The sequence below is a fragment of the Grammomys surdaster genome, unplaced genomic scaffold (assembly GCF_004785775.1).
Source record: "Grammomys surdaster isolate TR1022 unplaced genomic scaffold, NIH_TR_1.0 132, whole genome shotgun sequence".
Taxonomy (NCBI): domain Eukaryota; kingdom Metazoa; phylum Chordata; class Mammalia; order Rodentia; family Muridae; genus Grammomys; species Grammomys surdaster.
The window spans coordinates 4,208,739-4,219,044 of NW_021604590.1; positions in this window are offsets into that span (position 1 = coordinate 4,208,739).

The following is a 10,306-nucleotide window of genomic DNA, read 5'->3' on the forward strand; positions in this document are numbered from 1 at the left end:
GGAGTATACAGACAAGCCTTCCTGAATGGTCTTCTCTGGATGTCATGAAAATGACGGCATCCTCTAAGTGTACATTCTGACAGGAAGTGTAAATATGTTCCTGCATTCTAAAAGGAAGACCACGTGTGTCCCTAAATTCTGACAGGAAATGCATATGAATTCCTGTACGTCAATGGGCAACGTAGGTGAATCCCTGTATCCCGACTTAAATGTGAGAGAAAAAAAATCATTTCAGCTTCCTTATGTGTTTTCAGTTGTTGCATCTTTTTGCATTAAAAAAATTGGTAACTTATTTAAAAATTATGACTAATTTTTTTCCCATCCAAATACTAATTTTGTGTGTGTTGAATGTGGTGAACAGAATGGGGGTCCTGTCCATCACATCCTAAGCCCCGCAGACCTGGGCACGTGTTACCATACAGGTCAGGTCCTTGTGGAAAACATCCTAGATTATGTAGATGTACCCAGAGTACAGAGGGCCTTTAATGAGTCAAGGGGGAGGGAAAGTGAAAACCAAAGCAGAATGTTAGCCTCAACAGAGTTTTGAAGTCACTCTACTGTGGCTTGAAAGAAGCCATGAGTGAAAGAAGCAATGGATTCCAGGAGTGGGGCAAGACCCCCCCCCCCATGGAGCAGCAAGAAGCCCCCAACCCATGGACAGTGCCTTGACTGTACTTTGTGGAACCCATTTCAGACTTACAACTTCCAGGTCAGAAGGATGGCATGCATGAGTTCTGAGCTGATAAGCAGGTGGACATTGTTGTAGCAATACTATGAAACAGTGAGCATGGCAAAGAAAGGTAAATGCCTCATTGTTTCATTTCTACCCCAAGAGTAGGAATGAAGGTTTTCTGAAGCCTTCCTGATTCTGGTTGAGACTGTGTAAATCAAGACCCTCACTCAAACAATTGGCTCCTCCCTTTTCCCAGATCTCCCTCCACCCTTCTCCCAACTACCCTCCTCCCCCTCTCAGATCCCCCTCTTCCCCTCTCTCAGATCCCCCTCCTCCCCTCTTCCAGCTCTCCCTCCTCCCCTCTCCCAGATTTCCCTCCTCCCCTCTTAGATCCCTCTCCTACCCTTTTCCAGATCCCCCTCCTACCAACTCTCAGATCACCCTCCTCCCCTCTCTCAGGTCACCTTCCTCCCCTCTTTCACATCATCCTACTCTTGCTTCAAGCACATTTTTAAACTAGCCATCAAAACTGTGGACGATTAAAAATAAATAACAGAGTTATTGAGAGGAGAATCACACCAGCTCTGATATGACAAATAAAGCTTGTCTGAGAGAAAGGATGGGAAACTAGGCAAGGGCAGCAGAAGCAGGCCACCCTGTGTGGTGACTGATGAAGGCAGGAGGCAGAGCCGCAGAAACAGCTCGTTTACACTCAAGTGCATTCATCGCTCCTTGTTTGAATCATGACCCTGACTTGTGGGAAAGGTAATTTATACTCAACATCCTCCCTGCACGGAGGGGAGTGTGCTCTGCCTTTAAGAGAGATGTCTACCAAATGTAGTTAAAGTTCAGATGGGCCTGTGCTCAGAGGTAGACAGGAGAGGTTTACTCTGTTGAACCAGAGAATCTGGCGTTTCTCTGGGCACCTGTGTCTTCACATAAGACTGGCTATCTGATGTGGTTTTGGGGAAGATACTGAAGGATCCCTCAGGAGGACCTGACTCATATTTCTCCTAGAAAGGGTGGGAAGTGATCAAGTGTTGACAGCAGCTGGGAAAGCCAACGCCGCTTTCCTGAAGTCCCAGGAGAGAATAGCTGTCTGCCGAAAGAGGAATTCTCAGCAAGTGTCAGAGCTAAGTGCTTACAATACAATTAGACGGAAGCATAGTTGACATTTAAACATTTTTCATTTTTCATTTTTTAACCACCCTGTAAGCATTAAGTAATTAAGCCTCATCAGGCACCAGTGAGAAAGAATTACCTCCAATATTCTGCAGATGAAAAGGGTTCCTGTGATACCTGGGAAACTTTGCTTAATGATGGCAGGGAGCGAGTAAATGTGCCTCTTGCCACGTGGAATGCAGACCTTTATTTACTTCACGTATTTATTTCCTGCAGCTCTGGAGATGGAATCCAGGATGTTTGCATTCTAGACAAGCGTTCTTGTTTCTGAGCTATGTCCCAAGTCCTACTGCCATGCTTTAAAGCTGCACTTCACAAGGGACCCAGTATCCTTGAGAGGGAGCTACTCATCCAGCCCTCTCTTCCCTGTGGATATTGGTACTACTGAGAGGGAATCCACAGTTGGGGAGCCTTTCCTATAGGACACAAGGAACTACGGGAAGCAAGTTGCTAGTAAACTCATTTCTCTAGCTCTGGTCTAATCACCTTTGTTCATCCAGGTAGAGATGATAGCCATCTTGTGCATGCGTATTTGTACTTTAAAAGAGACATCAGTTGGGGTCGGTGATGTCTTAGGAAAAGTATTAGAAAAGGTGGTTTAAGTTTCCATTAGATGAAACTGCTGAGGAAGCCAACAGTATACAAAAAAGAAGCCATTATTATTATTGTTGTTGTTGTTATTATTTTAATTTACCAAGAACTTGATTTTGTTAGTAAATTATAATAAAAAAACAGTTATTCTCAATAGATGAGTCTGAGGCAGGAGCCCTGTAGATGCTGAAATCCAAGGAGGCCCAAGCCTTTTGTATAAAGTGTTCCCTTCCCTACGACTTCTACTTCTTAAGACATCCCCTGTAGACTCTGAGTCAGGTCAACCACACTCTCCATACCTGATTTAATGCAAGGCTGTATGAACTATGGTTAGAATGTATTGCCTCAGGATTAATCAGAGGAGGAATTCTGTACATTCTTAGTACAGACCCAGTTTCCCCCCAAATATTTATTTTTATTGAAAATAGATTTTTTTTTCTTGAAGACAGTCCCCCCTCCCTCTACTCCCAGATCCTCCCCATCTCCCCTCCTGTCTGGATTCACACCCTTTCTCTCTTATTAGAAAATAGACTGGCTTCTTTTGGAAAATAAAATATAATAAGATAAAACAAAAATGTACCCACTACAATTTAACAAAATAAGGAGAAGGAAAAGAGGCCAAAAGAAGGCACAAGAAATTGAGACCCAGTTGTTTGCACACTTAGGGATCCCATAAAAACACCAAACTGGAAGCCATAGAATATATACAAAGGACTTAACGGGCAAAAAGGGGAGAAGAAAAATATATAAATAAAATATAAAATATGATAAAATTAGGAAAAAGTACCGTGTTATGGCGGTGTGAGAGAAGGCTCCTCCAAAGATCTCATTGAGATCATTTGCTGTTGTCCACCTAGTCTTGGGTATGCAGCCTTGCAGTCTACCCTTAATAGTAGTTTGTTTTTCCAGTGAGACTTTCTTCTTGAGAAAACTGAATTTTCACTCACAAATGGTTTTTAATTGGGGATAGCTTCTGGGTTTGGGATTGGGACTGTGACTGCTCTTTTTATTTTAGCTTTAGGAGTTCAATCTCTGCAGACCATTCAGGCCCTGCAAATATTGCCTCAGTCTATGTAAGCTCACATGTATGTCAATCATGTTGATTTAGGGAAGAGACTTTTTGACTTGGTGTCCTCCATCTCCTTTGGCTCTTACACTCTTTATCCCTCCTCTTCTACTGGCTTCCCTTAGTCCTGAGGGGAAGGTTTTAATGAAGACATCTCTTTTAGGGCACAGTATTCCCAAGGCCTTTCACTTTCTGTATAATATCTAGCTGTGGTGTCTGCATTTGTTCTGATGCAGGAGGATGTTTCTCTGATGGTTGAGCAAGGTACTAATCTATGAGTATTAGCCACAGGTCATTAGAAATCATTAGAAACAATCACTTTCTGGTTTTGTTCTTTTGGGGAACTGTAGATTTTGTTTTATCTAGGTCTCTGGACTATCTATCTCAGGTACTTGGTCACCCAGGTAGGGTCAGGTATAAGTTCCATCTTCTGGAGTTGACCTTAAGTCAAATCAAATGTTTGTTGGTTTCTGTAACAGGTAGTCTACTATAGAGCTGTGGGTATGGAGGAGAGGACGGATAATCAAGATCAGGAGCTTGCCTACCTGCCTCAGTGACCTACCTGCTTCTCTGTCAGGCTTGGCTGGTGGGTTCCCAGAGAAAGCTTGGTAGAGTTGGGGTTCTGAAGACAGGATGGATGGGGAGGAAGGTTGCTAGAGAAGATCTGGGTGATTTGATGGAGATGGGGGCAGAAACGGGGAGGTTGCAGCAGGTAACTGAGACAGAGGTGAGATTGGGAAGAGAGAGCAGTGAAGATCTGCAGTTAGGCTACCCACTTCCCTGGCCTGCATGGTCTACGGGTTCTCAGGGAATGACCGCTGGAGTTGGTGACTGAAATAAAGCAATGAGTGTCAGGAAGAAAAGATGGACAGGAGAGCTGTGTACTCCACTGGTGGAAGGGATGGGGGGAGGCTGCAGAATGTTGTGTGCTACAGAGCTCTCCCCTAGATAGAGCCAATCCCCTGATTATTGAATCTATATGTGCTGACTATATGTATATATGTATAATTCTTGCCATTTATGTATAAACAAGAGTTCTTGTTTGGTACCCATGTTGTACTAGAATCACACATGGGCTTTCAATTCCCATTTTGGCTCCCCGTACTCTCCTTAGTTTCTCAAGTCCCAGTTATCTTCCAGCTGGGTTTAGCAGTAACCTTTGGGTGGATCTCCACACTCCTCCCCTTTGCGGTCTCGTGAAAATTCAAGTCAGGATCATGTCCTTTCACTGTTTAAGTCCTATGATTTTCATAACTTGCAATCAAGTTCAGCCTTCTAACCTTGAATTATTTATTTTTATTTTTAGAAATGGGGTCTCTCTGTATAGCTGAGTCTAACCTCAAATACCCATTCTCCTATGGCCTCTGCCTACCACGTGCTGAATTACAGGCATATGTTATCACTTCTGTAATGGATTGAATGTTTGTGTCTGCCCCAAATCTCACACATTGAAATCTAAAGTGTGATGATCTTTGGAAGTGAAGTGTTCAGGGTTAGGTCACAAGGATGACACCTCATAAGTGGGAATAGAATCTTTCCTTTATAAAATGGCAGAGAGTGTTACAAACCAGGAATGAAGCCCTCACTAAAATCTAACCATGGTATTGCACAGATTTTAGCCTCCAGAATTTAAGAAATGGCTTTTGTTTATGAATTTTCCAGTGTATGGTAGTTTGGTCTGACACCAGTTCAAAACTGTATAATACTTGGGCCTAGCAGACTCTGGAATGCTGACTCTTTCTCTTGCTCATTAGCTGATCCTGGGTATATGTCTCTCTTCTTCTCCTTGGAATGTCTAGTCCTACTGTCTCCTTCAAGCCCTGACATTCTCTACTCCTCTGAACATCCCACACTGGATCTTTATGTCTTCACTCAGGTATCTCCTCAGAGAGAGATCTCACCTAACACTCCTGTCTTCAGAGAGTAGACAGCCCAACAGGTGGTATGGTAAATCACAAAACATGCATGCCTGTGAAAGTGTTGTTAAGCTAACAATAGAGTTTGATAATTTGTTTGTTTTTTGACAATTAGCATGCTCCATCAAAGATTTGGCTTATAAAAGAAGATGAATTCCATTATGAAAGTGAATAAGCATGCAATAGGGCCTCATTGTGTTTCTTTAGATACTTGACACAAAAATAAGGTTGCCAGTATATCCTGAGATAGTAATGCAACATACCTTCTGGAACATTTCTCAAACATATAGTGAATTTCATGTTGCCCTGATGTATATACATAACACAGTCCCTGGCACTGATGAATAGTATTTCTTTATTCTTGAAATATGAAAGAACTAATTTTTCTTAACTTCCCTAAGCTACATTTATTTTTCAAGACTTAGAAAACTTCCTGGTAAGACAAACAGTATCTATGAAAAAAAGAAAGTAATCATCAGTACAGGCAGTTCACCTACCAGCCAAGTTCTAAAAGGAAAGGATCATTTGCTCACATTTCTATTTGATAAACCAATATGTGTGTTTGTTGTGCCAATAAACTGTGAGGCTATGTTCCCATAAATCATACAAGGGACTTGATGATTCCTTATGAAAATCAAGGAAGACAGGAATATAAAAAGATGATTAAAAAAGACAAAGGAGAAATGGATATTGAGTAATGAGGAAATGACCTGCATATCCACAGCATCTTCCTAAGAGAAAGGATCTCTGGAACCCAACACTATTGCTTGTAGATCACCAAGCTGGACCTCAAGGGAGCCTTTCTATTATCTTTAAGGAGTTAGTTGGAAGAATTATGAGGTAAGTCCAGGAAGCATGTTAGGTGGAATTGAAGAAGGAAGATGGAGAAAGATGGGGAAAGAGTGGGTAAAAGCGTATTCAGGGACAGAAAAGTGTATGTGATCCACTTAATGTATCAATAGACACATGCTTAATATATAGTCTTTTCTAATGATTCATCAATGTGTAATATTGATAGCTTTGCTCAGTTGGTCGTGGTGTGTATACGTTGAGGGACCATTAGATACTGACAGACTTGAAGGTGATTGGGAATATACTTTACTCATTAATAAAAAATAAAGCCAAGATCTGTGGGACTGCGTAAAGGTATCCTGGTTCATGGCTGGGCATGGGCCTGGAACCCCAAGACTCTAAGTGAGAAACAGCAGGTGTTCAGCCACGTCCCCAGAACCCAGAGTCCTGACTCACAGTCTCGTCTCCATAGACCTACATTGTTCAGTCACGTAGGCCATTCAACCCTTCCCAAAGTGCACAGATAGAGGGCGTGACCATAGGCCTCAGGCCCTAGGGATTTACATACTAATGAAGGCCAGAGGGCAGAGCAAATTAAGCATTTCTCCCCAGGCCCTCCTCTTCTTCTCCCTCCCTATTTAACTCAGGACTGCCCTGAGTTTCACGGGGGTACATCCAAATCCATCCACCATCTGCCATGAAAATAAACTTTTCTGGAACTAAGGACTCCCTCGTGTCATTGGGGTCTGCTGTTGCCAAAGCCCCCAGCCTGGAACCTTAGATGTTTCTACTGTATGTGGGACCAGCCAGGTGGAAATCCTGTGACACCACTGCGGCCTTTTTTTCCCACAAAGATCCAAAGCTTCAGGACTTTGATTGCTGGCCAAAATAATGAGCCTCAGTGTTTCTCTAGCCCTAGGTTAGATTCATGACTCTGTGTGCTATGTGGAAGGCCGTGAGACTGTTTATTGGCTTTTCAGATATATTTAGGGAAAGAAGAAAGACATATGGTTGTTTCTTTCATAAGAGATAATCTTTACAGGCCTACCAATCATTTCGATAAGAAAACAACCTTCAGTGAAGGATGTTATAGAGAACTTAGAAAGAAGAGTCCACCTAAAATGTAGGCTGGGGAATCTGTTGGCTATTGCCCACTTTCATCTTTTAAGAGTATTTAGTTTTACTTCCATACTAAATCCTGACTCCTTTCTGTACTAAAATCTGTGTTTCTCATCTTGAAAGTGATCACAAAGGACGGAGCTAGAGGTAGGCTGGAGCAAAATCCTTATGATGGAGGATGCATTTTACATCTGTTTAGAAAGATAACAGAGAAAGACATGGCCATGAATTTGAAGCATTTTGAGAACTTACAGGTCTATCTATCTATCTATCTATCTATCTATCTATCTATCTATCTTATATAATTTTTTAAAGGAATGTATCCGAAGTCACCAAATAATAGAGAGACAATGACCCAGGTAGAAGTTACCAAATAAAACATTTAGTACCAGGAATGGGTTCTTGTTGAGACATTGACTAACAGGACCCATGGAGACCCACAAATGTTACAGCTATTGCCGAGGCTACTGGTTGCTCTCCATGAAATGACAGTAAGGCTCTATTGGTGATGACATCCCTTTCATATCTTATTGAACATGGAGAAGTCAAGCTGGTGCTTAACTAGATGCTTCACTGCTACTGACTATCATTCATCATCAACTCAACTACAAACACTGCAATCGGATGATGATGCCTATCAGCATGGTATGATGGAGCAGTCGTGGCAAAAATGTTGTGGGAGTAGCTAAAGGACTCCACAAAATGGAACCTGTAATCAACACTGCTAAAGGCTGTGAGACTATCGACCATGGGCCTAGAGAAAACCAAGCATTATTATGATTATGCCAAATGAACATATCAGTAAAGTGATTCTTAATAATACTCTACTATACCCCCAATCAGTGGTTTTCTCAGTCATAATCAGAGAAGGCTTCTTATAGTAGACGAGAAGTAAGGCAGAGACCCATAACTAGATAATGTACATGGAGGGAGGGAGAGACTTTGGAGCATTCAATCCTAAATAGAATGTCTCCATCAAATGTCTTTCCTCCAATGGCTCAGGAATCTATGCAGAAGAGAAAATAGAAAGATTTTAAAAGCCAGAAGTGATGAATGACTCCAAGGATAACAGAGTCTTTCAGACACAACCAGATAGACGTACACCTGAACTCAAAGAGACTGTGGCTGCTCAAACAAGGCCTGCACAAGTTCAGAGATGAAAGGATCTGAGCTCTGAGAAGGGGAAATGGACATGAGGCCCCATCCCTAACCAAGAACCTATCTACAATTGATGCCAACTAGCAAAAGAAAAATGAATTTTGTCCTATGGAGTTTAACTGAGCATATAACCATGTTTCAGGGTAGACCCCATGCCCAGGAGTAGTTGGCCAACAAGAACAAAATGAACTCAATAGTATTTTTGTTGAATTTTTGTCTCAGTTTCTCAGTTTGCTTTGTTTGGACTTATCTCCTTATTGGTCTTTTGGTTGCATATCTTGTGTTCTTGTCACTGTCATTTCTATGAGATACAGTCTCATAGAGGTCTTCTCAGTCTTCTGGCCTCTATAACCTTTCTACTCCCTCTTACACAAAGTTCTCTGAACCTTGGGTGTGGGAATCGTGTTGTAGATATATCCACTGAGTCTGAGAATGTTACAACTGATTGTTCTTTACTTTTGACAGGTCATTTATTTTTTTGTACTGGTCTTTTTCTATTACAAGGAGAAACTTTTTGGATGAGTAGCAAGAAGCACACGTCTCTGTGGCTATAAGGATAAATATTTAGAATGCAGTAACATTTAAAAAGCAACATAGTAGTAGAGGATTGTCCGCTATTATCCATAACCTAATTAGCCCTGGTAAGTTGGGTAGGTTTCTAGAATGGAACATAGTTTTCCTCTTGTTGAGCAGGCTTTAAGTCCAGTTGGACCACTTTAAGTTAGCACCAAGATATGAATGCACTGTCACACCCTTAGGGATATCTTGCCATCCTGGTGACTGTGGTTCATGTCACAGGTGAGGACTATTGGCTGAACCTATCAAATGACAAATTTTACAGCACCTTCTGGTACTGCTGTGCAGTCCTTAGGGAGGAGGCTTTTTAGCCTCCTAACCCTCACAGGTTTCTTGGAATTAGGCTCCTAAAAGAAATTTAACTTACTCTTAGACAGTTCTTTGAGAGTGCCAAAGCCACAGTGACATCTGGATTATGACTCCTAGAATCTTTCAGGGAGTTGTGGGTATGAGAGAGTAGTTGAGGACTTGTTTTAGTACAGTCTAATAAGGAAGTTTTTTGGTGTTTAGCTGAGGGTAATATTTAACCAGTAAGCCATCTCTTTTATTGTTATATGGATCTTTATTGGGAGGACAGAACATTTTCAAGACTGTACATCAATACCGGAGGACTTTTCATTTAATTTTACAAAATTCTTACCTGTGTAGACATCAGAGATAACGGAATCAGAGATAATGAAAACTTAAATTTATTTTCCCTGAAGGAAATCCCCTCATGTGTGCCCATATAACCACTGGAAACATCACAAACATTTGAAAAGAGGCAGTAAACAATGCACAGATGCTGTTAGTCCTAAGAGAAGTTATGGGGGCGGGGTTGCTATTGGTCTGTGCTCACAAGGATAGAAATGACTTCTACAACAGATATTATGTCATTGGGTTTTTACATTTTAGACTACTTATTTCCTGTAACCCATTTTAACTTAAGTGGATTTTTTTTTTTAAAGAAAAGAGGTTTGAAGCAATCTGATATTAAAGACGGTTCCCTAAGGCAGAACTTGAAAATAGAAAACCTAGTGTATTAGTGAGAGGAAGGGACCTTATCCTGGCTACAGTCTGAATTTTGATGCCATGAGCTTTCCTGGTTCTTTATTAAGCCAGCTTATTAGCTTGGAGATTATCATGTCTCTAGTTCTCAACAACTTTTTCATATACATTTCTATATTTTCAATATGTCATTTGAACAGATTATTATGAAATGTTATATGAGAAGGTCGGTCTCCCGATAAAAAA